At 42.3% G+C, this 25956-nt stretch overlaps 1 protein-coding gene and 1 long non-coding RNA gene across 9 annotated transcripts in view; one reads left to right on the forward strand and one right to left on the reverse strand.

The window, feature by feature from the left end:
- Positions 1–7206, reverse strand: part of MOBP (myelin associated oligodendrocyte basic protein) — a 48459-nt gene extending 41253 nt beyond the window's left edge. For both annotated transcript variants that reach the window (XM_082413001.1, XM_082413000.1), the window contains exons 1-2: positions 6836–7206; positions 4097–4174 (exon numbers count right to left, since the gene is read on the reverse strand). The gene's annotated coding sequence lies outside the window, so the exon portion shown is untranslated. The remainder of the gene's footprint in view (positions 1–4096; positions 4175–6835) is intronic.
- Positions 1–25617, forward strand: part of LOC309637797 — a 555044-nt gene extending 529427 nt beyond the window's left edge. For 5 of the 7 annotated variants that reach the window (XR_014250806.1, XR_014250809.1, XR_014250810.1 and 2 more), the window contains 3 exons: positions 16040–16554; positions 20376–20548; positions 22455–25617. This is a non-coding gene — a long non-coding RNA (uncharacterized lncRNA). The remainder of the gene's footprint in view (positions 1–16039; positions 16555–20375; positions 20549–22454) is intronic. The other 2 variants (XR_014250807.1, XR_014250808.1) reach the window with 2 other exon arrangements.
- The last annotated feature ends 339 nt before the right edge of the window (positions 25618–25956 follow it).

Here is a 25956-nt window from a genome sequence, read left to right on the forward strand (position 1 = left end):
CTTGCCAAGCTCCAGCACTGATTTGGGGAGCTGCTGAAGCTGTGAAAAAATAATAGCATAAGAGGATACTGTTGTCTTGAAGTTGGCAACTCATTTGGCAAGACAAAACAAAGCCCTCATTGCTTTGCTTTGTTTTCAGGTGATAAAGACAAATTAAAGTGGTCCAAGGACCACACTGTGCACAGATAACTATCTCACAGACCCATGCAAAAGCCCTTTCTGATTGAACAAACTCTGCCTAACCCCCGGCTATTGTAGGAAAGGGAACAAGTGTGACCCAAGGTTGGTATCCTTAGCACAAAGGTAATATATTTAGAAAATGTTTTAGGAGTGAAAACCTTGCTTATTAAAGCGGAGCTCGATAAACATGTAAGAAGTACGGTAATTTTCTGGATGTAATTTTAATAACACAATGTTCTTCATTTTCTTACATCTAAAATTTCAAAATACATGGTTTTAGCTTATCAAGAGAACTTGCAGTAGGATTGTAGGTGAATGAATAATCCCATACTTTTCTACAGACAGGGGACAAGAGAGTCCAGGAGAAGGAACCAAAAGCATGAGTCTGTCTCCTCATCTATCCATTCCCTACGCAAAACCACGGAGACTCTCCCCAGTTACAGAGCAAAGTCCTTGCTTCTTTAATAATATGGCACATAAGACTCCCCATGATTTGGTCCCTGTCCACCTTTGCCCTTTGTCTCCCACCTCCCCCCGCCCCCCCGCAACTGCTTTAGGACAGAAGCATCATCCCATGATCAAAAGATATGCCCCTGAACATACTGTTTCCTTTTCCTGGAATGCCTTTTCCCCATCATGGTTGTGTAGTAAACTCCTATTCATCCTGAACAACCCAGCTAAAGTCTCACCTCGTCAAAGGATCCAGCCCTCCTCTGGGCTATAATTTGTACATACTTCTGTTGGTGAACACATCCCACTATGTTATAATAATTGGCTGTAGGTCTGTGACCTGAGTTTGAACTCTTTGAGGGAAGGATTTCTGTCTGAATCCTCAGGGTTCTGCTGCTTCTTCTACTCGATGAATGAGTATTAAGCGTGACTGAATTGAAAGTGTCTTTAAAATTCCCAGGTGCTTCTGTCCCCTGGGATGTCATGTAGGACTCAAGCTGCTTTTGTCAGATTCCCAGCAGGGCTATTCTAAGAATTAAGGTTTTAACATAAAGTGATCTCTCCACAGAGACCGTCTTATTATTTTGTTATTTTTTTCAAGGTGCGAAAAATTAAGTTATTTGTCTTTCTTAATCCAGTGTTTGTGATGTAAGAAATAAGGATAATATGTTTCTCTTTCTCTGTGAAAATGGTGCGATTCTGGAATGCACACATATGTAGGTTACACAAATCCTCTCTCTTATAATTCCTTCCTGAATGATGGAGAAGGAAATCAATCTTCCAGATTTGCATTGTCTTATTGAAAAACCTAAATGTTAATTTGGCCTACAGTCATAGCAGGGTGGGAGCGGGGGCTAAAGAAGAGAACCTAAATTACCTGATGGACTGATTTATTGCTCCACTGACAGCTATTGTACGGTGAGAGCTTCTAATCTGCCTTGGGTTCTGCCTTTGTGTTCTCCAAAGGCGTCAGTCTCAGGGAGACAAAGAGACCAGGCTAGAGATGAGCTGAAATAAGCACTGATTGTCAACCACACTTTTTCCCAAATTTTGTGTCCAAGGCCACCATCTGAGGCAGCCAATAGCAGTGACACTGGTAGACTTCCTCAGTTTGATGAAATCCCACTTATCTTTGTTCCATTTTGCAATTTGTATTTACCATATTTTATTGAAATCATTCACCTACTCAAAGAAGCAAGAGTCGTCAAAGGTGACTCCAAGGTATATAGTTTGAGCAACTACGTCGGTGGTGGAAGCATCCACTGGAGGAGAAGCTTTGAAGGAAGAGGCTAAATCATGAGTTCAGTTTTAGATGCATTCGAGTTGAGGTGTTTGAGGGGCATCTAGATAGAGACATCAAATGGAGAGTTCAGAGAAGTGTGGGCAGGAGATAGAATTTGAAATTTGTTGGAGTATAGGTGGCAATTGAAGCCGTGGGGATGGAAGGGATTGCCCAGGTGGCAGAACGTGGAATGAGAAGAGGGTATGACTATGTCCTGGGACACTCCCACATTTGCAGTTTAGGTGGAGGAACAGTGATTGGCAAAGGAAAAAGAGAAGAATCAGAGAGGAAGGAGGGAAACTGGAGCATGTGGTATCGTAGAAGCCAGAGGAAGGATTATTTCAATATAGGGAGTGAAAGTTGTAGAATGATTCTGAGGGGTGGTGTGATATGAAGACTATAAAAAGTACATTAGCTTAAGTGATATGGAAATACTTGGTGAATTTAACAAGAATTGTCTCCATGGAGTGGTTGAAACAGGTTAGATTAGAGGGTTTGTGGAGGGAAAAGGGGCTGAGGAATTAGAAAGAGAAACTATAGGCAACTCAGGCCAGAAATTTGAGAGTAAAGGGGAGGAGATTGGTGGAAAATAGAGAAGCCTGTGGTTTCCAGGGGGCTTTTTTTGGGGGGGGGGGGAGGTGGGGAACGGTGGTTTGTTCATTTGTTGATTTATTTTTTGTTTTAATGAGACAGATGAGAGCATGCCTAAGTACTGATGGAAAAGGGTCTAATAGAGAGGAAGAGATTGAAATAAAATAAGAAAGAGGTAAAATAATTAGTGTTCTTGAGTGAAACCTGAGGAGATGGAGTTCGGAGCACATGTAGAAGGGTTGGCTTTTGTTGGAAGAGGGAAAACACTGGCTGTATGAAGTTCCCATCTAATAGCTTCCAGGGCAAGGTTATCAGCTGAGAAAGAGAGAGTTGGAGATTTAAGAAGAATAGAATGGGCTTAAAAGAGATTTTGCAGAAATTTTTAGACCAAGCTACCAGGTATTTTTGATGGCCTAGCTGAGGTCACTGATCATTAATTTGCAGTGGTACCAATCTGCTTCATTGTGTTTTTCTCCAGATGTTCTTAGCAGCCTGGGTGGAGACTTGGAGAAGACATATAGGTTCATCTAGGATTGGAGTTTGCCAGAGAATTTGCAGGAGAAAAATTGAAGTGATAAATCCTAGCATCTATTCATAATAGGAAGAAAATAAAAGGTAGAAATGAGTGATTGATGAATGGATGGGTGAATGAATTGATGAATGGATAGGTGAATGGATTCATAAATGGATGGGGAGGTGAAGGGGCAAGTCAATCAGAAGCACCTAGTGAAAGAACAGTCGTAGTGGGGCACTTAACATATAAAGTTGAAAAAAGGAAGGTTGTGAATGAGATGCTGGATGTTTGCACTGTTTGATTCAGAGATTGAGTAGTTTTGAGTATTGCTAAGTTCCACAGCACGACGGTGGATGGATGAGACAGAGTGGATAATTCACTGGAGTAGTGATAGTTTAGTCACATGGACACTAAAGTCATCTAAGTTGATGGATGGAGCTGAAGTGGAGAGGGAGTGAGGGAGTACAGAGTCTGGTTACGAAATTATCAGTGAAAGAGGAGGAGTGACTGGGAAGTCAGATGCAGACTGACACAGGGAATGGAGCACAAGCTTCAAATTATGGAGGAATAACTAGAGAGTGAAGGAGCAGTGGCCTGAACGTGGCAATGGGGAGAACATTGCCCCACTCTCAGATCTGGAGCTACTTGGAGTGTAAAATGGCCGTCACTTGACAGGCTGACAGATGAAGCCTTGTTCTCAGAAGACTGGCTGGATTCAGTTAAGATAATGAGATGGAAGGAATCTCCTGAGTAGAGTTTGAGGCTACAGGGGATGAAGTCTCCTTTTCCATTTCACTACACACTGTGGTACATGGGTTCATCAAAGGTGGACAAATGGTGGCTTGGGTCATAGTCCCTCCGATTGATGCAGGGAAGTGTTTTTCTCATATTTCTATACCCCAAACCTAGAATACTGTAAGACACCTGGAATAGTTTTTTAAAGTGTGTAACTCTTATTGAAAGTTTGATTGCTCCGCCTTTTGCTGATTCTACATTCTACTTTGACATTCTGAATACTAGTAATCATTATACCAGAATTTAGATGCTGATCCAAAAGAGTATAAGAGATTCATTTGTACCTGTATTTTCATCCGTACACATCTGGTGAATAGATCTCTGTTATGAGCTTTTCTTGGTATCATTGGCTTCTTTTTTCCCTAAAATTGAAGCAGTAGAATGTGTTCTGGTTAATTTAGTGTTTTGATTACTGAGGTTGTAGTTAAATCAAGTGTCTTAATCACCAAGCTTCACACTCACAGCCCTAGGAAAGATCATGATGTAGTTTTTGCACTATAAACTCAATGAAGGATCCGCTTTGACAAGGCATCAAATTGAGAACTTCTAGAAAATATCAATATTGGTTTCTCATGCACTACGGAGATTTATGTGACTATTCATACCATCTGTCCCTTCTTTCTTAATACATCTCAGATCTTGGAAGTGTTGTTTAAACAAAGGGGTCTTATATGCCTAGGAGAAAGAGCAAAGATGAAGTACGTCTGCCCTAACAAGGCCTAAAACCAAGCCTGGACAGGATCAAGGTGATCCTCCAGTAATTTAGCATAATCCAGAACCTCTACAATCTACTATCTACCGTGTTCAGCATACAATAAAATTACAAGATAGGAAGATATAGGAAAATGTTCATCATGGGAACACATAACCCTTTAAGTCAAAATACTTCCTCAACCTCCAGAGTGACTTCTATGGCCCAGATAAAGCAATCATAATAAGTAATGCTACATTTCCCAAAAGCTGAGTTCCTCAACATTAAATTGCACCACGTGCAGAACCCCAAACTTCTAATCTAACTCCATGTTTAGGAAAGAAAATAGTTATCTACCTCATCCAGGGAACAGTTCTGTTAAAACCATAATACATTCACTTGACCACAGAGATCATATATCAAGTTTAATCAATTGCCCCACATTCAGATTTATGATGACTTCAAAGTTTTCTCTGAGAAAAAAAAATGGATGCTTTATATTTGCTTATCTAAGGAATGCAGTTTAGTAATACTCCCCAAACAAAGGAAGTCTGCTAGGAAATCAAAGCCTCCACTTCCGGAACGATAGCTGCCAGATACCTCCAAACAGAAGTTTTCCCACTTACAAACAAACAAAATGAAAGTTCTTTCTCTACCAGGTACCCTGTCAACATGCTAAACGTCAGTGAACCCAAAGTTGCTAATCAGGACAGCTCTTTATTGAAATCTGTTTTTAGCAGATGCTTTTACTTAGAAAAAAATGATCACATTGATGAAATGAATACTCAGAGCAGTAGACATGAATCCAACACACATGAAGAATCTTGATAAATACTTCGCTACATGCCTATCAAGTTCATGTACACATCATTGTGAGTACCATTTATAATTCAAAGACAACACTTATACACTTTTGGTGAATACTTGAGAATTACATGTAAAAGCTCTGGATTTTTAATTTTTTGTATTTTCTTGTAAGATTTTAGGTACTCATTTAAAATCCTAGTTACCATTAGCTGAATAAGACCGCGAATTAAAAATTTGTAAAATTCAAGCTTCAAGAATTAATTTGGCTATGAATGATCTAAAATGCAAGCCTATTCCTTCCAAAACTGCATAATCCTGACCTCATCATGAGAAGACATCAGACCAAACCCAAATTGAGGGCATTTAACTAAATAACGGGCCTATACTCTTCAAAAGGGTCAAGATCATGAAGGAGAATGACTGTCTCAGGACTCTTCCAGATTAAGGGAGATTAAAGAGACATGACAACTAAAGGTGATGGGTGATCCCATCCCGGATCAACTCCTGGGACGATTGATGAAATCTAGATGTCTGTAGATTAGACAACACCATTTTCTCAATGTTAATTTTCTGATTTGGATCATGTCTGTAATATAGTCTCAAAAGTCTCAGAAAAAAATGTATAAATGTGTATACAGAGAGAGAGTGATAAAGCAAATGTGGTAAAATGTCAACATTTGGCTGATGAGGGTACATCTGAAATTTTTGTACTGTTGGTAATTTTTTTGTAAATCCGAAACAATTTTAAAATCCACCCACCAAGGCATTCTCCTGTTTTTCTAGATGAACGTAAAATGGCATAGCTGCACATCTGACGGCGGTCTGTTCTCTGTCTCCCTGTTTTATTCACAAAGCATTCAAAATACTTTCCCCCATTTTCCTCCTAGTATTCTAGCCAAGTTCATTACTTTACTCCCCTGACACATAATCTTTTCATTCCTTTTTCTATCAGCCACAACATTGAAAAACTCTGTGATTTTCAGGAAATTCTGTACAAGACAAAGCATTAGCGTCCTTCCATTGAAGGCTGCTAGTCTACAGGGAGCAAAATTCTAGCAAGATTTAGGCTTTGTTGTTCCACTAGTACTCCCCACACATAAACCCAGCTGTATGAGGAAAGAAGATCTTCCTACATAAGAAGAAAAACTCTTTTTCAAATTATGACAAGCAATAAAAGAAGAAATAGGGAAAAAAAAGAAAAAGCCAGTAAATGCTATTGATCTAGCTCCAGTAACACGAGACTTTAAACCCAGGAGAACTTGGATTAAGGTTCGGAGACTCTCCTGAGTCTCAGACAATCCCGAACACTAGCCAGAACCTTCCAGGAAGGCCCTCTGCCCGCAGTGGAATAACCTTGGTGTCCTCTGTGCTTATCTCCTCCATTCTTCTATCTCCTCCCAATCTTGACTGTTGTTACCTCGTTTCCCCTGGGATATGAAGAAACAGCCCATACAAAAATGTGCACTTGCCACCTGAAGATGAAGCAGAACATGAAGTGAGATGAAAACCAGTGGCATCACCTTACCTTCAAGTAGCAGTTGTGTGAAACAGGTTCCACGTCTGCACCAGGTTCCTGGGGGGGTTGAGGCTACCTAATGCATGCAGAATATATAGGGACAGATTATATATCCGGGGTTTTCATTACACAAGGCGTTTTTGATGAGTTCTCAGCCAAGATCCACTTGAAAACAAAAGCTGCACAAAGACTACAAAAAGGCCACACAAAGTTTAAACAAAAGGCTAAAGAAAGACCAAACAAAAGCCAAAGAAAGTTTAAACAAAGAATGAAACAAAGACAAAACAAAGGCCAAACAAAGACAAAAACAAAGACCAAAACAAAGGGCAAAAGAAAATCTAAACAAAAGCTAAGCTAAGCTACAACTGTATCACACACACACACACCATATCTACAGGCAATCCCCACACACACTCGCATATTCTGGTCTTCCACCTCCCACAGCCCACATAATTAACACCCCATGCCAAGCCCCTCACTAAGGCTCAGTCCACACCACCTGTACCCCATCAAACCACACACCAGGTCCAACCACACCACACACCAACTCACCCCAGCAAACCACACACACTTCCACCAATGAGTCACCCCACCACAGCAACCATCTCACCCCACCATGCTATACACCACGCCACACACCACATGCCGAACCCACAAGCCATGGACAGAGTTGGAGCCACACTGACAAATCTCTATTTTTAGGCTTCTGTTTCCATACTCTATGCAGATTAAATACCCATCCACACTCCCCTCGCTAACACACCTACATACACACGCCCCCAAGACTAACATTCACACACGCCTACCCTCATATACACATACCCTCATAACAAGACTACCTCAGTCTAGTCACAATTGAGATTGGATTTGGAAGATTCTGTGACAATTACCCTTTGCATTCAAATTTATGAAAACTTCAAAAAAATCATCTCTTTTGGTACATGATTTCTGTAAATGATGAATCTCATTCAATTAACATGATAATATTGGCTTCAGTCTTAGACGTTTGCATTTTCTTATCATTGTCCTAAGATTTGGGGATCACACTATTGAGTCCTATAGCTCTGTGCCTCTGTTAAATTTCATGGGTCCTATAACCCTGTGCTTCTACAAAACTTCATTTTATATATGCAGAACTACACGCTAATGATTTGAAAGATGGAAGGACACTTCTGAAACTAATCCAACCAACAGCAGCCTTGCCTCTTTTTTTTTTTTTTAAAGCATTTCTTTTTTTTTTTTAATTTTTTTTTTTTTTTTTTGGTCTGTGTTGGGTCTTCGTTTCTGTGCGAGGGCTTTCTCCAGTTGCGGCGAGCGGGGGCCACTCCTCATCGCGGTGCGCGGGCCTCTCACCGTCGCGGCCTCTCTTGTTGCGGAGCACAGGCTCCAGATGCGCAGGCTCAGTAGCTGTGGCCCACGGGCTTAGTTGCTCCGCGGCATGTGGGATCCTCCCAGACCAGGGCTCGAACCCGTGTTCCCTGCATTGGCAGGCAGATTCTCAACCACTGCGCCACCAGGGAAGCCCAGCCTTGCCTCTTGAATTCCCAGAATGCCCTGCTTGATGGTGAGGTAAAAATGCCAAGACTGCCATCAAGTTTCCTTTTAGGCTCTCGTCTCATTGTATGCAAAAAAGAATCACCCAGGGAACCCTGAAAAGGCAATCCAATGAGACTACAAACAGCCAGTAGAAATCTCATTGTGCACTAACATCTTTCTCTGAGTAGCAAGTTAACGAGTTATACATGTGTGCTGGCTGATTCACTCCTACGATGAAGCCAGGGCTTTGCTTGTGCTGCCGTGGATGTGCTTGAGGGCTAGGTAGAGTGAGGTGGTTCAGAGCATGGGCTCTGGTGGTCCTGAGCACTGGGATGGTCACAGGACCATGGCTCCAAGTACAAGCCCGGGGCTTGTTGATGAGTGCTGGAATGGGCAGAGCTCAAAATCCAAGTAGCTGGAAGATTTTCCCCTGGGGTCATTCAGGTTCTTCAAGAAAGAGCAATCCATTTTCCAGCCTGGCAGGGTAGGGAAGGTGGAGGAGTTTGAATATCTTACTACCGATATTCTGTGATCAGGGTGGGCAAGGGACCCACGTGAGTATGCGGATGTTTCCTTTTCTAAGCCCTGCCCATCACGCTGCTCTCCACAGTTTCTGAGTCTAGAAATTTCTCCATAATAAACTTCCAGGAACTAGGACAAGCTGTGCGGTGAAGTTGGAAATTTGTTCAGAATGTGCACCTTCCCCACACCTTATCCTGCTTTCCACTATGCCTGGTCCCCCAAGCCTGTAGACGCTTGGTCTTTTGACACATCCTTTTGACATGCTTTTCTCGGGCATGGCCCCTGCCAGCTCTTAAAATGGAACTTCCTCCAGTCGGCCAAGCCATTTATTGCCCTCCACTCATTTCAACCCCCCAAATTGTGTTATAATCACTCATCTTTTGGTGTCTCCTTTTCTTTGATGGGTTAAAACCTTTTTGAAAATTCTCTACTGCCCCTGTGGGAGTAAAAATTGTTTTTAATTCTTTACCTTTTAAAAATATTTTACTACTATAATTTTAGTAATTTGGGGGGAGATAAAAGTAGATAAAATAAGCACGTGTAGTTAAACTGCCACTTATAATCAAAACAAAAAGTAATTGTTTTTTATTGAGATATAATTTGCATGCCATAATATTCACAATTTTACAGTGTAAAATTTAGAGACTTTTAATAAATTCACAGGGTTATGGAGGCATCGCCACTATCTAATTCCGTAACATTTTCATCACTCTAAAAATAAATCCATACTGTAGCAGTGAAACATAATACTAGTTTATATCAGCACATAGAGAGAGTCAAGCATAAATGGGGTTAGAGGGTACGGCGAACATCGTGTTAGGGGGAATCACTGAAAGTTAGTACAAAGTGAGTGAATCATCCACAGAAAAAAGTTACCTTAGGAAAGACACTGGTGAGAGAAGGACATCTCCATATTCTCCCTAGAAAGTTAAATGTGCATAAACTCATATCTGCAATTAGACAATTGTTGTTTACCTAACAAAATTATGTACCAAAATATGTGTTGTAAATGTTGTTTTTTATTAAAATTTAAAAGATAGGCCAAGAGAGGTTCAGATTAATGACAACAATCCTATTTTTCCTGTAAAAATATGAAAAAAGTGACCTTTATAAATAGCTATAAGAGCATTTAATTATTGCAAGGTAAATAATAATGAATTGATCAAATCTGAGAGAAACCAAAACATTTCTTCATTTTTTGCCCTTCAGTCCTCACTTTGAGAGCAAATCTGTCTCCTCTAAAACTTTGACCTGGATCTCACAGATTTTGAGCTATACAGTCCCCAGCTTTCAATGGTAATCAGAGGAATAGACACCCTCTGAGCTGCCAGCCATTCAGACAAAGCCTCTGTGTGTTCCCAAGCTCCACAACCGCACCGAATCTCTCTCTCTCTCTCTTTCTCTATCTCCCTACCCCCCCCCCTCCCTTTCTCTCTCTCTCTTTCTGCTGTGCTTGGGCTCAGTTACAATTGTGTTCTGGCCAGTGGTGACCTGTGTAAATGTACATTATGTTCCATACTTAAGGGACTGGGTTTTATCCAACTTGCTGTGTTAAAACTCAACTCTATAGAAGACATGCTTCTGCTGTTCAACTTTCTGGACCTAACCCAGGGATTTTACCCCTTGTAATATTACCATTAGAAAAGGAAAGGGTGGACACAGGGTAGGAATATGCAAGAATTCTATCAAAAGGAGAGATTCAGAATAAGAATATATTGTTGTGATGTGTTAAAGAAAACCAAAGCTGAATAGTAATTAAAGTGTTAAAAGCAGATTTTATTCAGGAACTATTGTAATAGGAAAAAAGAGATCTCACTATAAAACTGGGCTCAATTCCAAATACAGTATGGACACATGGGGATTAATAGCCAAGGAGCAGGTTGGAGGAGGAGGAGTTGGTGGATGGAAAATTACTAAGAGGAAATATTAGTGGTATGGAGGGGATTTCTAGCTAAACTGACTTGACAGGATTCTTGCTGAAATCAGGCCAGGGTGACCAGACATCATCTGGTGGATGGTGAGGGATGAGGAATTGGACCAGATATTGAGAATGATCTGATATTGAGGGTGGGGAATTCTTGCTAAAATGACTTAGCAAGATTCTTTTTAAAACTAAGTTATACAAAGACAGACATTGAGGTCCCAAGGTCAAGGCCGATTTGGGAAGAGGGTTCAGAGTTGGCCTGACTAAAGTTGGTCCAGGAGGGTCTTTGTCAGATGTCAGCATGTTGCAGTGGCGGAACCTTTTGATTCTAATTACTGATATCAGTTACCCAGAGACAAGAGTGAAGTGAAGGACTCAACTATTATATTAATTATTAATAATATTAATGGAAATAATCTTTGAAAAAAGAGAACTATCTTTGTTTTAGTTCTATGCTTACCAAGCTGCCAAGCGCCTATCATTATGTTATCAAAATAACTCACAAGCCAAAGTGGCACATTTTAGAGTGTCATATTCTGCTCCCCTTCATCATGAAAGTGCCTTGAGAAAAGCACAGATCCTGGGTAATCTGTCGCCATTTGAGTTAATAGATTGGAATTCATTATCAGGCTCTGTTAAAAAAAAAGTAATAATAATGCCCATCACACTGCCTGACACACAGTAAGATCTCTATAATAGAAGCTACCTTCTCTAATTTATTGCCCCTTCACAAACTAAAACTCTGATTCCTGATCCTGTTAATCTGAAATCCATAATAAAGTGTAGACAGCACACATGTGACTAAGCTGAAAACAGCCTGTTTTGTTTTTGTTTTTGTTTTTTTAAGAAATTTAAATTTATTTATTTATTTATTTATTTAGGCTGTGGTGGGTCTTCGTTTCTGTGCGAGGGCTTTCTCCAGTTGCGGAGAGCGGGGGCTACTCTTCACCGCAGTGCGCGAGCCCCTCACTGTCGCGGCCTCTCCCGTTGCGGAGCACGGGCTCCAGACGCGCAGGCTCAGCAGTTGTGGCTCATGGGCCTAGCCGCTCCGCGGCATGTGGGATCTTCCCGGACCAGGGCTCGAACCCGTGTCCGCTGCATTGGCAGGCGGACTCTTAACCACTGCGCCACCAGGGAAGCCCCAAACAGCCTGTTTTTAATGTAACCTTTATTGAAGTTTTTACCCAAAGTTCCCATTGACTCTCTTCCTCTTATGCCAAGTTCAGCTTCTCGGCTGGTGTGGTCTGGTGTGAGAAAGATCTGCATCCTGTCCTAGGGTGAGACAGGACCAGTGCCAGGCTCGCTTTCCAGGGAGAAGACCATCTCACTGTGGGAATCCTCCGTCCCACCGTCCTCGTCTGCTCCCTCTCAGGTTCCGCCTCCTCTCAGCAGTGCCTGCCTCATCAATTCCACTGGGCAGAATTCTCAAAGAGGGCTAAGAGTATGACAAGACTCCTGCAAGATTTCTTTTTAATAAAAAGGGCCCCCGCCGATTGAAATTGTTCTCAAAGTTCAGTGCCTGGTGAGGCCAGTTACCAGTGGGTTTTCATTTCCGGTAAATTTGGCTGAGTCTGCCCTGAATCCCAGAGAGGGTATTAAATGGACCATTACTGGGAATTCCCTGGCGGTCCAGTGGTTGGGACTCCAGGCTTCCACTGCAGGGGACACGGGTTCGATCCCTGGTCAGGGAACTAGGATCCCGCAAGCCCGTGGCACCGCCAAAAGAAAAAAAACAAAATTAAATGGACAATTACTTATAAAGTGCTTTGTGAGGGGAAAATGTTCAATCATTCCTCACAGATCGTGTGCAGTAGCTATTTCACCATAACTTTGAGGGAGGTAAGAGCTGGGAGCCTGACAAACCACACCTTGAACTCATTCAGCACCTGAGAGAATTTCACACAGTATTTGAAGTAAAGAGAAGAGCAACATCTCTCCACTTCATAAAAAGAAATCGCAGAATGAAATTCTGTCCTTGGTCAAACCCATATATTGAACATTTGTCACAAGCAGCTGTTGTTTGTAAAGAAGAGCCTCATTCACTCCAAGTAAAATAATGGTGGGGACTTAACTCCTCTGGTTTTGTCTGAGTCCTGTCATTGGGTGGCATTTTCTTCTCTCACACAGTGCTGTCCACATCTTCACAGTGACAAGGGCAAATGGAGTGAGTGTCCAGGTTTAGAGTTGTATTAGAAAGTACAATAAGTTTGTTTGGAAAGTAAAGTAAAGATGTTATTTGCACACGAGTGCATTGATGGCCGCGTCCTGTTCACCTCTCCGCGGTGTGCCCTCTATTCAGGGTTTGCTCCTCCCAAGCCAACAAGCTGTGATGGGCCACTGCAGGAACCCAGGTAACACGTCACAGAGCACTTCTATGTATAAATCCCATGGTTCTCAAACACTGCAGGAATCCCTGGTGTGCACGGCAGGCTCCCAGTGTGCCATGGAACATCGAAAATGTCAAGAAAAACTCAACAGACCTCTGTCCGACACCCCATGGACCAGTGGCTTGAGATAGTTCACCATTTTAAGAGTACATTGCACTGTGGTGTTTTTTGTTTTTGGCCACGCTGCGCGGCTTTCGGGATCTTAGTTCCCCAACCTGGGATCAAACCTGCGACTAAGATCCCACAAGACGCTCAGTTCAACAACACAGCAACAAAACAACAACAACAACAACAAAAAAACACCCCCAAAAAACAACAAAGGAGGACCCTGAAACACTGAAAGCAGCCAGACAGAGCCTCCAAACAATGTCCAGGTTGCCTAGCTCTGGAAGTCACTTTAAAAGAGTGAAAAATATGTCCCCATCTTAATTAAGGCACAGTTATTTGAGGCCTCTGTAACTAGCAGCTAAACAATTTCTAGGTGATAGAAGCTGGTCTCCATGGGGAATGGAAGAGAGGCAACATGGTTGGAACTGACTCCTATGTGTAATAAATAGTCATGTTATAAAACTTAAACAGAGAGAGTGGCATGGACATATATACACTACCAAATGTGAAAGCGCTAGCTAGTGGGAAGCAGCCGCATAGCACAGGGAGATCAGCTGGGTGCTTTGTGTCCACCTAGAGGGGTGGGATAGGGAGGGTGGGAGGGAGACGCAAGAGGGAGGGGATATGGGTATGCATGTATACGTATAGCTGATTCACTTTGTTACACAGCAGAAACTAACACACCATTGTAAAGCAATTATACTCCAATAAAGATGATAAAAAAAAACAAATTTTTTCGTGTTATATAACTTTAATACATCAATTTTTAAATTAAATGTATCTCACCTAAAACTCTGTGATCTGCTTCAGCAGAGTCGATGATGAAAACACTAGCAATCACAAAAATGTCAAATATATTTCTGAAGTGATTTTCATATATACTATGTTAGCATGTTATATATATATTTATATTAGTATAGATTATAAATATATAAAATATAATAGTGATCTACTCTGTATACATAGTATTTCTTTTCTTATCATGTGATTAGGAGTTTATTAGTTTCCTAATCCTAATGTAACAAAGTGCCTCAAACTTAGTGGTTTAAAGCAACACAAATCTATTATCTTACAGTTCTGGAAGGCATTCCAGAGTTCTCCATTCCTTTGGAGACTCTAGGGAAGAAAACATTCCCTTACCTTTCCCAGCTTGCGTTTCTTGAGGAGGCTGCCTACATTACTTGTGTAAGGATAAATACAAATTAAAAATAAGAAAGACTTTTTTTTTTTTTTTGCCTCATTGTGGCATGTGGGATCTTAGTTCCCCAACCAGGGATCAAACCAGCACCCCCTGCAGTGGAAGCATGGAGTCTTAACCACTGGACTGCCAGGGAAGTCCCAGATTTTTTAAGAGACTTAATTCTACTTGTTGAAAATAAAGGACTCTCCCCACCCCTTCTTCTTAGAGCATTTACTTTAGAAAATGTGTAAATATACATTCTTTCTCTGTCTCTTCAAAATGTATATAAATCCTTTTAAAAGCTCACTAAGCCTCTTGCCAGCTTTCCAGCCCAGGAGTGTCTTCCTAGGGGACCTGGGAGCTGACTCTTGAAATATCATAACCAAGGAAGATGGCGCCCCAACCTCCTCTCATAAAGATATAGGAGGTTTTATTTTTCCTTTGGATAAAGCCAATTAGCTGATACGGATGGTCACTCCAATTACCAGCTGAATATACGATGAACTGTGTGTGACAAAGTCCACAAACCAAATGCGCCTGTGATATCTTTGAAAGTTCTGGGACAGTGTCATTTTCTTTCTTCTAAAATATTTCACCCCTGAAAAGAATCAAATGTCCTTTTTATCAAATGTCTGTCTTAAGAGGTGCTGGCAAGCCCTCTTACTTGAGGACCTGTTATCATTTATCTTGGGAACATGGCTATAATAGGTTGTATCTGCCTGGCTATATACACAGGATGTGGCCAGGCCGAGTCAGCAGAAACAGCAGAAAGTCATCACTGCCAGGAGGATGGTGATAAAATGTATGGAATAAGGAGTACTTATTATTACTGGCTTGGGAATGGGATTTTTCTAGATTGCAGCCTGGCAGAAATGGTGAGATGTCAGCCAAAGCACCTTCCTCACTCCACCAAGGCTCACAAGCAGCTGTAGCTGGGTGACATGCCTGACAGGTGAGCAAACATCCCCATGGGCCTGGGCAGGAGTATTTTGTGTCTCCTCTCCCTGTGTCTCTTCTGGTTTATCATGTGTCTGAAATTTTTATTTTGTAACAAAATATTGTTATTTTTTTTAATAAATTAATTTAATTATTTTTGGCTGTGTTGGGTCTTCGTTTCTGTGTGAGGGCTTTCTCTAGTTGCGGCGAGCAGGGGCCACTCTTCATCGCGTTGCGTGGGCCTCTTACTTATCGCGGCCTCTCCTGTTGCAGAGCACAGGCTCCAGACGCACAGGCTCAGTAGTTGTGGCTCACGGGCCCAGTTGCTCCGCGGCATGTGGGATCTTCCCAGACCAGGGCTCGAACCCGTGTCCCCTGCATTGGCAGGCAGATTCTCAACCACTGCACCACCAGGGAAGCCCCAAAATATTATTTTTAATCACTACATTGCAATAAGCCAGGACGAGTTTGGTAGGCCTCCACTGTGTACATCCGATTCTGCCATGATCTCTCCTGCTGGCGTGTGAGACACGCGTGCAGTGAAAGGAACTCTCACTTAGACGTGCTTAAGTCTGAAAGATGACCCCAGTAACTATCTCTCTTTTCTCTACTCTTTCCAGAAACAGCAGCTTAACTAACGCCTCCCTTTCAAGAACAGCATCAGGACACTTGCTAAAAGTATAGTGAGCTGGGACTCGAGGACCTGGGGACAGTCAATGCCTACTTATCTCAGATGGTGAGAGAAGTACTCCAAGCTGCTGCCCCTGCGGGAGACTTGAGTACCAGCCAGATGCACAGTGACAAAGAGCAGTCTGATGGCTTTTGCTACAGTGGTTTTTAGATTTCTTTGTATGATATAAATATGCAACTATTTAACTAGTTGGCAATGTTTTTTGCATTTTGCAGTAAAGTTTTTGATGACAAAGAGCTCAAACAAATGAAAGCCAAGGTTTAATAGAAAACTAAGCACTGAATCTCAGTTTCTCCAGAAAGGTGGTGATGAATCTGTAACTTGCACAAAATGTATATAAGAATTTACATACCACTGTAGGCTCTGTGGTGATGTCGGTGATCTTCCCACACCCCCCAAAGAAGAGAGAAATCCGCTGACAAAGCATCAGTGTCCACTTCAAAAGTAAGTATTTTAAGAAGACTGCGTCCTAGAATGGCAGTTAAACAGGTGCAGCTACAGGACGTGTATTTACAGAGCATTCTGTGAAGATCAAATGACGGCCCTTTTAAGTTTGCTCATTTTTCATTTGAAATTTACTGCTAATCATCAGATTTTAGAAAAGTTTGAGACTTTGAAAAACTACTTTATAAATCAAACTGTGTCCCTACGCACTTTCGTAAATGAATTACTTTAAATTTTGGTTGCGTTTTGTTCAAAATGAATTAGAACTCCTTAAGTAAAATATTCAAAGAATGGAGCACTGAAAACCTGTCTTTGAAGTTTCAGCAAATCACAGTTATTGTTAAACCCGAGAAACTTGTTAATCCCCCGCGCCATCACCCTTCCGCTGAGATACTTGTGTTCTGCGCTGCCTCTCAGTTCCCAGGGGCTGCAGCCCCAGTTGCCTGCTCAGTGAGGCGCCCAGCTCCGTCTCCCTTCCCCGCTCCCCTACTTGTGGGGGCCCCCTGCCATCACCTCCCCAATAACTTACTTGTACTAGACTCCTTGTCCCTGGGTCTGCTCCTGGTGGGACCCAATCTAAGGCTAGACCACAGGACAGTCTTCCTGTGAGCCTTGCCCTTTTTTTGTTCATATAATGGGAGGACCTCATCGAACTTGGGGTCTGTATCTACCTTGTATGGGAAGTCAGATTTCCCCATCCGGAGCCCTAACCTAGCCCCAGGTCATCCTGAAGTCTGGCATGATTTAGCCAAGTGTTTGCTGCCAAATCAGATGCCTTGTTCCTACTAGCAGCTTCTGCTTTAGCAAGTCCATTAACAGTTGCTGAAACTCAGGACATCCCCCTATGAAAGTGCTACCCGGCCACTCAGTTTTAGTTTATTAGCATCAAGAAATACTCTCTTTTTTAAAATAATATGAACAGATTATACATACAGTATATACTAAATTGTATAGTATATATGTAAGTATATAACGTATGTATGTAAATATGTAACGTTCATTTTGATTATTAAAGGAAAATAACTTTATGCTTGACCATTTGGAGATTACAAATAAGTGCATATCCAATTCCAGTGATACAAGTAAAGCAGTTAAGTCCTCACATGTGAGGCTATAGACTTGGTCTTCTGGAACCAGTGATTGGAAGAACTGAACACTGAAAGGCCGGGCATCCAGGCTTGCAAATAAGGAACTTGTTGCACCTCTCTGCATCTGCAGTGTCTTTGTTAATCATACAAAGTGTGATTTTGCATTCTAATTACAAGTGCCATCAGCCTTTGTACAGATTTGAGCCCAGCAAGTCACAATCATAATCATTTTATGACATGGGATTCTAATCTCTTCACAAATTATTACCATTTTGAATATTATTTAATTGCAGTGGTTGATTTTAAAAAACACCCACAAGGCCGAAAACCAAGATCCCACAAATACTTTGGTTGAAAACGGAATATTTCAGGAAACCCACTGTGCAGGCTGTATTTTATGGTCAGTATTTTTATTTAAATACTTGATATTGGTTAATTCTATTTTTTTCCTTAGGAAATTTTAGTGAATGACAGTGTTCAACATAACTTGGTAGTTTGTCTTTATGATGAAGAATTTTAAATGTACACAAGATTAGGAGGGGAATTTTCGTATTTTTTTACCTAGTTTCAGTAACTATCGACATTTGCCTTTCTTGTTTCATTCATACCTAATCCTCACTCACCCTCTCCCCCACCCACATACACTTTTTTTTTTGCTGGGGGTGGGTCAGAAGTTTTAAAATCAAATCTCAGCCATCATATTATTTCACCCACAAATCTGCACTATGTACTGTATGTATCTCTAACAAATTATGACTTTTTAAACTGACCACAATGCTATTATCACACCTAACAAGTTAACAGTAATTCCATAGCTAACATGATAATTCATTAGTGATTGTTGTTGATTTTCAGTAATCCAAATTGGCGTTGTAGGAAAGAACTCAGCCGGTAGTTTATTTGTTATTTCAAAAATACAAATTGTCACAGGATTTTGCTTCTGTTTCAAATTCACCCGCTAATCTTTTCTGCAAATTCAGTGAATTTGGGGGAAAAAAAACATTGAACTTCTCCTCTATTTAGTATTGTTTAAGATGAAGTTACATAAAAAGAAAGTTTCTCCTATCCCTGATTTTAAATAAGATGTTTAAGCTATGTTTTGTAAATTCTCAAACAATATTAGGATTCTACACACAGTTTCCAGAATATGTTCGTGCTGTGTTTATTGTGGTGGAGCATAAGAGGACCCCAGGGGTATTTGGGATTTCAGGAATAAAATGATGCATTTGCATGCAGTGTCAATTTTACTCAGAAGTATTATGGAGTAAATTTTCGTATTTTTAAAAAGAAACAAGAGCTTTTAAAGAAATACTATTCTTCTTTATTTGGGCTACTTTCCCAGACCCTGTGAGATTTGAGTGCGGGCTCCTCTTTTCCTCCCCGGCTAAAGGGGAGGGGTTGCTTTGCTGGAGAACCTTGTAAAGAATACTGAATTACGGGATAAAGAAAATGCAGCCCATCCTATTGAGGGATATCTTTATTAGCCAAAGCATTTCAACATGCTTTCAGATGAAAAACCTGCCTTTGATTATACAATCCAAATTCCAGCCTGCAAAACTCAGAGCAAAATCCTAACTAGCGCATTTAGTCATGCCAGAACCAAAAGGTCTTTATTATGTTAACAAAAATAATTACAAAATCCAACTGTCCAGAAATTAGCAGACTATCTAAAATATATCCACCCTCATTTAATAAGCATAAAAAATACTGTTATGGATTTTTTTTGGTGCAATGAGTCCCAGCTTTCAAATATTTCAGAACTTATCATTTCTGCTTGCTGTTCACAATATCTGATTGGTATGAATTTGCAACTATCCACAAGATAAAGGCAAAGGAAAACACAAGGGAGGATCAAACAGGGATCTAAACTTCTAAACAGTGGAGTAAGAGGCTTAGGCCATTATTCATCATAAGTACTTAGAAAAAAATTGTTGACTTTCAGTTGTATCACTTTTAATTATACCAGTAACTTACATTTTTCCTTTTTCTTTTATTTTTACCTCCAAGTTCAAGTCCTCTTTAATACCACTCCCAACCCCAGAGTCCTCAAGTCCTTCTCAGTAGTAACTGCTACGTGGCGGATCTCCAGTCCTTTCATTACATTCAGATTCGTATGTTTATTCCTTAATACATGTTAGGTACTGCCTCTTAGTAGGGGTCAGCATGAATATATTCGTGCACTTTTGGCTTTTTCAGCAGTGTTTTTAGGATCTATTCAGATGTACAGGTATGTGAATTCCTTTTAACTGCTGGATGTCCTGTGTCATCACATGTAGATATCATCTATGATTCTGCCTTTCCCCTATGGATGGACATGAAGGTTTTCCCCCAAGTTCCTCTATTATAAATGATGCTGCAATAATGCTGGTACCCAGTGCCAGGCCAAGCTGGAAGGGTGTGTGGCAGCAGTTGGCTACAGTGGAGAGAAGTAGTTTATCAAGGACTTCTAGAATTTCTTTCTCATCATGATAATTAGCGGAAAGCCTTTAAGTGAGGTGACTTTTTAAAGTCTGCACCACGCACTCCTGTTGCCGGTGGGAGTAGACTGCTGCCCTGCCCTCCACCTCTGCTGTTACGTGCCTCCTACTTCCTGGTAGATACGGAAAAGTGGATCACATTTCAGTTTCCATGAGTGTTGCCAAATGTTTGTTCCAAAATTGATGGTTTTTTCATCAGCCTTTAAGACAACTTTACTTAGGATTTTCTTCATTTTCTCTCCCCTGACCTCCTCAGACTCCGACGAAGTTTCTCTCCCTCTACCTGGCCCTGGGATGGGGCTGTCCACCAATTTCTGAGCTCACCTCTCTCAGATCTCATCCAGTTCTGTGGCTCCACATTTATGTTGATGAATCCAGCGCATTTCTGATGCCCTGTCCACACACTGGACCTCTCCCTGTGAATCTTGGGTGAGCCCAGGGTATCTCTGTTTACAAATGAAGCATCTCTCAAATTGAACTGTACACACCCCTTTCTCTCCAGCATACCCCCGACTTCCTTTACCCCTGCCTCCCCATCTCAGTTAAGGGCAGGGGATAAGCCAGCTACTAAACTCAGCCATCTTCACCCTTGGCTGGATGTCCTCCCAGCCCCACCCCCATCAGAATGATTGGTCTGTGACATACAGTCATACTTCTTGTTTATAGCTTAAAAAAAAAAAAAGTCGGCCATTCTGCACCGTAAGGGCCATCCCTAGCCCAGGTCGTGCTCCCCTCTACCTAGGTCACCCACACAATCTCCTGGCCAGCTTCCTGTCGCGCAGACTCTCCCGAGAACTTTGTCCATTGCCCTCACTGTTCCCAGAATTTCCTTCTACATCTGATGGCACCCCTCAGCCCTCTTCTTTCCGGACATGGAGGACTCAGGATCTAGCCTCTACTTTCCTACCCATTGGTGTCTCTCTTCACCCGCTCCTCTGCTTCTAAGGTCCAGCCGCACACTAGTGACCAGAAAGGTTTCCAAAGTCACGACCTTCTCCAGGCACCCCTCCAGGATATCACGCCGTCCTTATCCTTAGCTTACAACACGACACCCTGAAGACCGTCTTCACTTGTCAGCTTCCAGCCCCCTAAACACTGCCTCCTCTAAGGAGCCCACCCAGCATCAGCACCCACCCCGCCAGAAAACGAGGTTAAGATCCAGGGTCGTTGAGAGTCGCTGGGGGCCGGATGCAGGCCTTGGGGTTTGGTTGGGGCCGTTGGGGATTGGCTGGGGCCGTTGGGGATTGGCTAGAGCTGTTGTTGATTGGCTGGGGCCGTTGGGGATTGGCTAGAGCTGTTGTTGATTGGCTGGGGCCGTTGGGGATTGGCTAGAGCTGTTGTTGATTGGCTGGGGCTGTTGTTGATTGGCTAGGGCCATGGTGGGGGGTTGGTGGGGCCCTTGTTGATTGGCTGGGACAGTTAGGGATTGGCTGAGGCCCTTGGAGTTGCAGATAGTTGCTGAGAGAGGTCCCGCCTGTGTCCAGGGTAGAGAGCTGAGGCAAACGGAATCAGGAGGCTAAGGAGTAGGCGCCCTGTCAGGCCAGGACCTGGAGTGAGGGAATCCGACAGGGAGTCCGCCCGCCCGCCAGCCGCGGAAAGACCGAGACCACGAAATGAGCAAGAGCCAGGGCGCTCCTGAGCATCCTCCAGGCCGGCTGCGGGCAGCGGCCGCCGGCGAGGGGCAGGTCTGGTGTGCGGAGGAGGCCGAGGCCCCTGGACTGTCCCCGGGAGAGTCGGGCCCTCAGGGGGTTCAGCTGGCTCCCAGGTTCGGGGCCGCACCTGCTGAGAGCCCAGAAGCCCCAGCTGCCTCAGACCTGCGCCCGCGGGAGCAGCGAGGGATCCTGGACTGGACCCAGTTCCCCGTCTTACTGTGGCTCTTTCAGACCTGTTTGAGTGCAGGCTCCAGTTTTAGAGGCTGTGGAGGACTGGGGGAGGGAGCTTCCCTGACTTTAGGCTCCCATAGCTCTTCCTCCAAACCCTCACTCCAGTGGAGCTGGGCTCCAGGTGCTTTGGCCGGTACTCTTTCCTTCTGAAGTTAGGGTCGAGATCACCTGCCCCACTCAATCTCAGGAACCTCCTATTTATTTTTATTTTATAATTAGTTGTCTTTTGTGTCTTCTCATTCCTCCATGGGGTAGACTTCGGCCCCTGTGTTTGCTCATGCCTTCCTATATCCACAGTCTTGGGGAACCCTCACCTCCGGAGGCTGGGCTTGGACAGGTGACTTGTTTTGGCCAAGAAGAAGATATCAAAGGTGAGGCAAGAGGAAACTTGAAAATCTCTTGTTACTCCTGGAATCTGCCTCCATGTGCGCAAACCCTGACTATTCTGCTAGATGACATGGCCCAGGACCCCCAAAGACCCAGCTGAGAGAGAGGCCGTCTTGAATCATCCAGCCCATCGGCCACCTGACCCCAGACATGTGAGTAAATCCATCGCAGCTTGGCTGAGCCTAGCACAGGTGAAAAGAATCGCCCAGTGGACTCGAGCTAAATAAGTGTTGTTGATTTGAGATAGATTGTTATATAGCAACAGATGACTTATATGCTACTCAAATCCCTTTGTTCTCTCCACCCCTCCCCACTCCCATCTCTTTTCCTGATTCTGTCACTCTAGACAACAAGCCTGCAGGGAACCCCATTAGGGTTTCTAAAGAAATGTTTCCCCAAAAAACTTTTACATAGACCCCCCCTGCATCAGAATCATCTGGAGAATCTTTTGGAAATAGTCCTGGTAATTGCTGGGAATCTTTGGGAGTGCAGGATGAGAATCTCCAACTTATAAGTCCCTCTGTCCCACTGGACACATTTTAACAGTTCTCTTTCCTCATCCACAGTTGTTGCAGTGTCTTTCCTTGCCCTATTCCCTGTGTAACAGGGAAAAACCTTTGTATTCTATACAAGTTAATCAGTAAAGGGATGTTGCCTATAAGCTTAAATTAAACATTCTGGCCCATCTCTGGGAACCCTGTCTCCCAGGTAGGTAACAAGCATTAAGCTAAAATACCCTTGTTTAGCTCACAGGAATCATCCTGACCAGGCCCACCTGTGAATGACTGCAGGGAGGAAGAAAGTAACACATCCCCACCAGAGGCTGATGGGAACCAGGAAACATTTGACTTGACTCCCTCTCCTTTTAGTTAAAAGAAGCCTGAGTTCCAACTCAGGCAAGATGTTTTTGGGGGACACAAGTCCACCATCTTCTCAGTCTGTTGGCTTCCCTACCAAAGTCGCCATTCCTTGCCCCAGCAACTCGTCTCTCGATTTATTGGCGTGTCCTGCAGCAAGCAGTAGGAGCTTGGACTTGGAAACAAATGTTGACCAGCCAGCCAGCCAGCCTTGCTACTCGTGGCTAGCTGGCCCTGGTTGGGAAATTTTCAGATAAGGCCCTAACAGCTGCCGGGATCACTTGTCCTGAGGATCTACCCTTCAAAATTCGCCAAAGCAGCACCAGCTGCCCCAGCGCTTGGCAGTTAGAGCAAGGAATCGACATTTGGGAACTGATGGGCTCGATACAGTAGGGTAAGTCGCTCCCCTGTGTACAGCTGGGAATTTTATATCCCTTCTGTTTGGGGCTTTTTCTCCGGAATAAGCCAACTTGTTTGAGGTAACCTGTTGGAGGTAGTTGCATTTCCTCTCTGTTTGAGGCTTTTTCCCCAGAATAAGTCAGTTTGTTTGGGGTGCCCTGTTGGAGAGAGGAAAGAGTTGTTGGACTTTTAGCCGATTTGTGAACCAGTTTGTTTGTTTGTTTGGATGCTAGCATTTGTGTGTGCAATTTGTGTTTTGTTTGTCTTGAACTTCTGTCTTTAAAAATGGGGAATGTTTCAACTATCCCTGAAGTGCTGTGAGGCACATTTTGGGTAAGTGATCTGATTACAGCCATGAACCCGTGGGTGAGAGGAAGATGATATTTTATTGTAACCGTGTGTGGCCAGAGTACCTGTTAGGATCTCCACAAGGGGTTTAGGCAGGGTTACCTGGGGACCCTGTGCACCATGTACTGCTACCCTTGCTGTGTTAATTCCGTCGTTTATGGCCTCCTGTGTCCTTGGTATATGTAAAACCCGAAGACCAAACCTGAGGGTTCATTTAGGATTTTCTGTTTGTCCTTTGGGTTTTTTCGTTTCATTTTGTTTGGTACTGTTTCTCCATTTACATCCAAATCAGTTTTTTGATATTTAAAATTTTTACTGATGTCAAATGGAGGAAAGGAACAAAAAACCCTGTCTGTTCTTGGCTAAAATTGGGACATTCCCAGGAAGAAGAGAAAGGTTCCACTTGGTTCTCCAAATCACCAAATGCTACAAATAGAAATAGAAGTGCGTTTTCCATAAATATTAGTAAAAAAGGTTTAGCCATCTAGACAGGTGACCTTGATTTGTCCCATCTGCCAGAAACCCAATTTGAATCCAACCTCTTTTGTAACTGATGGATTTTATATTGTTGGACCTGATTCATGGCTGAAATTTTGGAATGGGAACTGAGAGGTCCCTGTGTTTGAGTTTGTACGTGAGTTGTAGATGTGCGACTTTGCCACAATTGATTTGGGGTTGGGGTGCGGGCTCTGTTTGATTGGCTTGAAGGAAATTAAGTGCTTATATTCATGTTCAAATATGGAGGAGACCGACCAGAAAGACTTTTGGGTTCACGTGATCTAGGAAATATTCAGTATTGCATTAATATCTGGTATTAAAGTTAGCTTAAGCTTGTTGGTGTGATTAATACAGACATGTCTTGAGTAATCAACATTAAGTATAATACTTTTATTGTGCCTAGGTTTACTAGAAGTTAAATAAGACCTTATTCCTGTTACAAAGTTTGTCAGCAAGAAAAATAACAATATGACAAAGCTTTTAAATAAACAAAATAGAGGTAAATGAGGTAAGAGTTTTAGGCAAACTCTCTAGGAATACTTATGCTTTGGAAATGTCTATGTAAAATAGTCTCTCCAGATTTTCACAACTTGAAATTTTCAAACTAAGTTCAATGAAGAGAATTCATTGACTATCTGGGTCATTTCAAATAGGATAAAATATTCAAACATTAGTTGCTGGGCAAGGAGGAAGACTAAAGCATAAGTTTGTCAATCAGGAGATACTGGTATGATAAACAGTTTACAATTACTTGCCTCTTGGTTTTCACTGAGAGTAAAATGATGAGGGAAACATTTCAGTATGCAGAGAGGTAGGATGTGTGTTTTCAGCAAAGAAGGTATGAGGAATGAAAATGTATTTTGTTAAAGGGAAAAAGGTGGTTTTGTCCTTGAGCTGGTTGTTTCTGAATGGAAAAGAAAGTGAAGGACAGATTAGTATGGATACAGAAAATTGTGGAAGGTTTGTGGAGGAAGAACACTGAAAGGGTTTTGTGCATGGTCAGGATTGGCTAAGATAAGACTGAATTTAATTAAGAAAATGAATGTTAAAGGTCAAATGGTACAGAACCTGAATCTGGTTCTCTAAGAGGACAAAGTTGTTTTAAAGTATTGAACCACTTTTGGTAATTGTGGAACCACTTTTGGTAATTGTGAATTTCTTTAAGTGATTTGTATTTGCCATTAAGATCTTTTATTACCACTGGTTTAAACTTTTTTATATTTTGACAAACTTCCCCAAAATCGAATTCCAAATGAAGTTCATTTGACCTCTAGCTAACTTTGAGGTTTTCCAAAGGGTCCCTGGAACACCTCAAATTGTTTTCTCTCCATCCTCAAGAGAGAAATACTAATTAGGCTTATTTAGTATGTTAAATTACGTGATAAGCAGTGTCAAATAGGTGGTGATAACACTTTTTAAATTGTATCATGTGGGTAAATGTTATTAATATACACATTCTAGAAAT

Source organism: Balaenoptera physalus (genome assembly GCF_965194825.1).
Source record: "Balaenoptera physalus genome assembly, chromosome: 11".
Taxonomy (NCBI): domain Eukaryota; kingdom Metazoa; phylum Chordata; class Mammalia; order Artiodactyla; family Balaenopteridae; genus Balaenoptera; species Balaenoptera physalus.